Here is a 5,668-nt window from a genome sequence, read left to right as displayed (position 1 = left end):
TTTCAGGGAGATGTAGAGAGTGATGAGGTCTCCCCTGAGCCTCCTCTTCTCCAGGCTGAACACCCCCAGCTCCCTCAACCCTTCCTCACAGAACTTGTGCTGGATCCCTTCACAGCCTCCTTGCTCTTCTCTGGACCTGCTCCAGCACCTCAATCTCCTTCCTGAACTGAGGGGCCCAGACTTGGACACAGGACTCAAGCTGTGGCCTCACCAGCGCTGAGTACAGGGGCAGAATCACCCACATGCCTAAAAACAGGGCTACCACTGTGCATAGAAACAACCATCAGGAAGACCACATTGCTAAGGTGTTCTAAATAGGTTTAGATTGGGAATACAAAGGTAAATAATTCTTAGCTCAGTGGGCCCATGATGCTTCTGGTCATCAAGAAAAAGATGGAATATAGAGATGGGCCAGAGACCAAAGGGTGAACTTTACAATTGATATTATCACCCAAGTTATCCACAAGTGTAATACTTGCACTGCTATAAAGCAGGCCAGATGATTAAAACCTTCGTGCTATAAGGGACACTGGCTTAAATATAAATACGGAGAGGCATGGCAGATGGATTATGTCACTTCCCTTCAAATTCACCAGGTTAAGCATTATGTGCTTATGATGGTAGAAGAACCAGATGGCTAGAAATCTATCCAGTGCCTCATGACACTGCCCATAATCCCATTCTGAGACTCGAAAGGCAAATTTTGTGGTGGCATGGAACACCAGAGAGAATTGAGTCAGATGACAGGACTCATTTCAAAAACAACCTAATATCTAATTGTGCCAAAGAGCATGGTATAGTGTGGACCTAGAATATTCCTTGTTGTTCACCAGGCTCCAGAAAGACTGAATATCATAATGGCTTGCTAAAAAACACCCTGAAAGCAATGGGCAGTGGAACTCTCAAAAACTGGGACAAACTTTTAGCACAAGCTACCTGGCTAGTTAATCAATCAATCAATCAAGCCCACCCTGCCCAGTCAGAGTTCCTACATATATGAGAAGGGGATAATATCCCTGTTGTATATGAAAGGAACCTACTAGGAAAAGCTGTGTAGATTTCTTCACCCCTGGGCAAGGGCAAACCTATCTGTGGGGTTGCTTCTGGACCAGGAAACACCTGGTGGGTAATGCAGGTGAATGGTAAAGTCTAGTGCATACCACAAGGTAGTTTAACTCTGGCTGAGAAAACTTAAAAGTCCAAATTGTGTAATATAATGCAGCTAAGGAAGCACGTGGTAAGGAATAAGGGTGGATTGTCCTAGTTTGAGAGGACCAGGATAAAAAAAAACATCCTCTGCTACCACAAAGTATGCATTTAAGTTTCCTTCATTTGGGGGCATTGCAAGGATCAGTACACCTGGGGTGCAAGGGATAAGCCTCACCATGGGAAAACCACCTGCCTGATCATGGCATCTCCCCTGGCCAGGGAAATACATAAAAACATGTAAATATGGAGCTTACCCTCTTCGGTTGGCAATAACTTCCCCACCAACAAAGCCCCTCACTGGACTGGGCAGCAGATGGGGCACCCAAGCCCAGGTTTTCAGATGACAACAATCTCATAGCAAGCAAGCTGGTTCTTCTTGGGAGAAGGCAGAAGGCAACCTACCTCAGTGAATGATACTCTCCTCCAGTGAGGAAACAAGGAGCAGCAGAGAGGAAGAGGCAACAGCTCTCCACCCCCCAACCAAACCCCTCAAAGAAGCCATCAGAGGGCTCTCTTGGGAGCCATTTTATACTGAGCACCATGGGATGAAGTACTGTGATTGGTCCATTTGGGTCACCTGACCCATCCTCTCCTCCCCATAGGCTCAGCTGCCCCCCATTATAACTGCCAGGTCAAAAGGCTAGGAGTGGGTGGGGGTCGGTCGGTCGGTCGGTCGGTCGGTCGGTCGGTCGGTCGGTCGGTCGGTCGGTCGGTCGGTCGGTCGGTCGGTCGGTCGGTCGGTCGGTCGGTCGGTCGGTCGGTCGGTCGGTCCGTCGGTCCGTCGGTCGGTCCGTCGGTCCGTCGGTCCGTCGGTCCGTCGGTCCGTCCGTCCGTCCGTCCGTCCGTCCGTCCGTCCGTCCGTCCCAGGCAGGATGCTTCTGTTCTGGCCCTCCCTCACGAGCACAGCTATGCAGCTGAACCTGTAATGTATGATAGGAAATGTCTGCTTGTCAAAGGGGATTTTGAGGGGCCTTGAGTATTTGACTGGGGCAACATATGTGGGAAACAGATAGTGCCACTTCCACATAAACTAAGTGGCTCTGTAAAGATAGCATTTGATCCTTATTTATAATGTGGCTCTATAACCAGGGGTTCCATTATTTTTCATAATAAGGTGACATATCTAAGTGCCCCTAGCTTTATAGTGAATTAAACTTAATGATAATAATAAAGCATAAAGTGTGAAAAGCTTTTTTTTTTTTTTTTTTTTTTTTAATTCATGCCTTCAGCATTGGAGATTATCTTTTATTTGCTCAAAGGACAGACACTGCAGTCTGCAACAGTCTATCTCCCCAAGGGAGACAAGTCATTGAGTGATAGAATAGTCCATCCTCCAAAGCCACGTGCTTTGAACTGTGGCATCTCTTTGAAAATTTGCACCAAAAATGTCAGCAAGTTTTGATTTCAATTGTGTTGAATTTTGTTCTGGACTGAAACAATCTACCTGCTGTGATCAAAATACCAAAGATCTCAAAGTGCTACTGTAGATTGGAAGAAAAACAAACAAACAAAAAAGCAACTAAACAAATCCTTTCATTTATTCCATCCAACATATTAAGTAAGCCTCATTTTTCTCACTAAAACAGAAATCAATTAAAATATTACTCTCCTCCTTTTTTCCTAGGTCAGATCAAGCCCAACCTTACCGAAACAATTGCATCAAGTCTAGAAAGCAGCACTATAAATTTAGCATTCACTATGTTGTGCCTATCCCTACCACACTACTACTTACTGCCATAACACTTCCTTCAGTGCCTTCATACTTCCTTTGTAATACAGATGGCACCACGTGTGCCATTCAGTTCTGACAGCCCTCCCATGAAACACTGTGGGACTATATTAATTTCTTATTCCTAGGTTTTAACAGAGATGGATCTAGTCAATACTTCTAAATTATGTGTAGAGGTTCACTTTCCATCTTCAGATTGTAGTTTAATACTAAATTTACCTACAAAATAGCACCATTCCAAACACAAGTTATCTTCATGCCCCATTTAAACAAATAAATTGTCACGCTTTTATTTATTTATGTATTGTAGACTTCAAGATATTCTTGCTCTCACTTTTAGACTATCAAAATTCCAGGGTTTTTTTACCTCAAATGCAACTGCATGACACTTGGCAAAAAGTTTCTGAAGTTGGCCCCAGCTTGAGTGAAAAGGCATCTATAAGTGGACAATGGATATCTGTGTATTTATAAATGATACAACTCATCTTAGAATTATTTCCAATACTTAAACCTATTTTGTTGAAGTCTCATTGAAGCAAATCTTAAGAAACCTGCAGAGTGCTCTGTGCTGCCATCCCATCCTTCTCTTCTTCAGCTCCCACAGTTAACCTGTGTGACCTGTGCAACCTCCGTCCCTTCCTTCAGTTTCTAGACATGATACTAAGGAGCCTTCCCTCACAGATTCCTCTCCAGCATTGCCATGTCTTAACTGCTAAAGACAATGGCTTACCATACATTGTATAATTATAAATTTTTGTTTACACTTGCAATTAAATAAGCTTCAACTTACCAGTGCCATTGGAATCAGATGGAAGAGTTAATTCAAGATATGTTGGTTTGGATTTTTTTCTGATGATTCCCCTTATATTCTTTATGCAATATAAAGGGGATGAAAAGGTATTTAAACGCTGCCTTGTATCTAGACTTTTGATTTGTTCTGCTCATATCAACTGTCAATGAACCAAGCTTCTCTTGAAGCAACATGATGATCACCCACAGATATAGTGTCATGGGATGTAAGAGAACACGATTATCTTTGAGCCAGTGACAGTTCAGTTTTCATTGCATTGTATTTGCTGGGCATGCACATCTCTCACATTGTCCTTGGTTTGGTTAGATATGTTTTGTTTTGACAATGGGGCATAAAGTATTTATGTTTGTAAAAGCTAGCAGGGATGTGTTTTATAGCCTGTACCTATGGAAAATGCAGTAAAAAGCTATAGCCCTACTTCCATTTACTTTGGTCAGAAGTGGTTTGTGACCAGTAATACCTCTGATCAGAATTTGTGCAGCGTGTAATTGTAATCATAAAAGCTCTGTATTACAGAATTCAAACCTTTCCGGGGCCAGAGCTGGGGTTCAGAAGAGAAAACTGTTCGCTTTAAGGACTGATTGGTTTGCAATCTGACCAGAAGTTTAAACTTTCGTTTCATCAGGTTGGGTGGGAGGGGGCGTTCAAAACCAGGCAGTCATGTTTCACGAGAACTTTGAAAGTGCAGAGGGGCTGTCACAGGGAGCCGGACCACACAGCCTCGCCAAGGCTTTGTTCTCCTGGCTGAATGGCAGTGGTGGGAGCGCACAGAAGCCAGGCTGCGAGCTGGTGACTGACAGCAATATTTATTAAAATGTCATCTCCTAATTTTCACGCCGGATATCTTCTGTCGCGTAGCCTGCCTCGATCTCTCATGCCAGCAGGAAAGGCCAGAAGACAACCTCACCCGCCCTGGGGAGCAGAAAAGATACAGCTGTGGGGGAGGGAGAAAATGCATACCAAATCCTACCTAGCAGTACCAAGGAAAAAAAATAATTAAATCAAAAGCAAATCAAACACACACACACATCAAAACCAAAACAAACAAACACACAACCAAAACCAAAACAAAAAAACCACACATCAAAACCACAGAAAACCAAGCCAAAATAATCAAACCACAAAACCCCAACCAAACAACAACCCTCCCCCACCCCCCCAAAACACACACACACACACACACACACACACACACAAAAAGGGGGTGGGGGTGGCCTGCCTTCCCTGTGGCAGGGCTCCTTCCTTGGAACTCCCCGTCTTTCGGGCCCCACCCGCCGCTACTGTCGCCTGTCCAGCCTCTGTCACCTGCCAAACTCCGCTCGCAACCGGCGCCGAGAGCCGCCAGCGGGAGCCCCCCGAGCGGGGGCAGTGCGTCTGCTGCCCCGGCCCCCCCTGCCCCTGCCTTCTCCCCATTCCTGCCCGCGTTGGGCCCAGCGGCACTTGCCGTGCAGAGCCTCTGGCCGGCGGCAGCCGGGGCAAGGAGCGCAGCCGGGATCAGGGCACAGCCTTATCTCCGGCAGGGAACAAATACGGCGTTAATTGCAGGCTCGCTGGGAAAATTGCTATTGTTCCCAGTCAAAGGCAGGCGGCAGTTTGAAAGGGTTTATCCTCGGAGCCCTGTATCAGTTAATCTGCATGGCGGTGCCGAACTGACAGCTCTTGCGGATGCGACGGGGGTGGGGGCGAAGGGGGGGAGGTTATGCTTTAGAAGAAAGAACAAGAGGAAGGAGATCAAGTGCGGGCTTCCCGCCCCCCTCTCCCTCCTCTCCGCCGCCCCCGTTTCCCTCGCTCCCCGCCCGCGAGTTTCTCCTACGCCGGGGCGCAGCCAGCCCCGCGCTGGGAACCGAGGCCAGAAACATTCCCCCCCACCCCCTCCCCGCCACCCCTCACGCAGAAAGCAGCGTTTCTGGGACGCGCTC

At 46.6% G+C, this 5,668-nt stretch overlaps 1 non-coding gene across 1 annotated transcript; it reads right to left on the bottom strand.

Moving 5' to 3' along the window:
• Positions 1-1,267: 1,267 nt before the first annotated feature.
• LOC139795604 (U1 spliceosomal RNA) lies at positions 1,268-1,436 on the bottom strand. Its single transcript, XR_011725592.1, has one exon. It is a non-coding gene; the product is annotated as a U1 spliceosomal RNA (small nuclear RNA).
• Between the last annotated feature and the right edge of the window lie 4,232 nt (positions 1,437-5,668).

Source organism: Heliangelus exortis, chromosome 3 (assembly GCF_036169615.1).
Source record: "Heliangelus exortis chromosome 3, bHelExo1.hap1, whole genome shotgun sequence".
In the NCBI taxonomy this organism is placed as follows: Eukaryota; Metazoa; Chordata; class Aves; order Apodiformes; family Trochilidae; genus Heliangelus; species Heliangelus exortis.
This window is presented reverse-complemented; position numbering and strand designations above follow the sequence as displayed.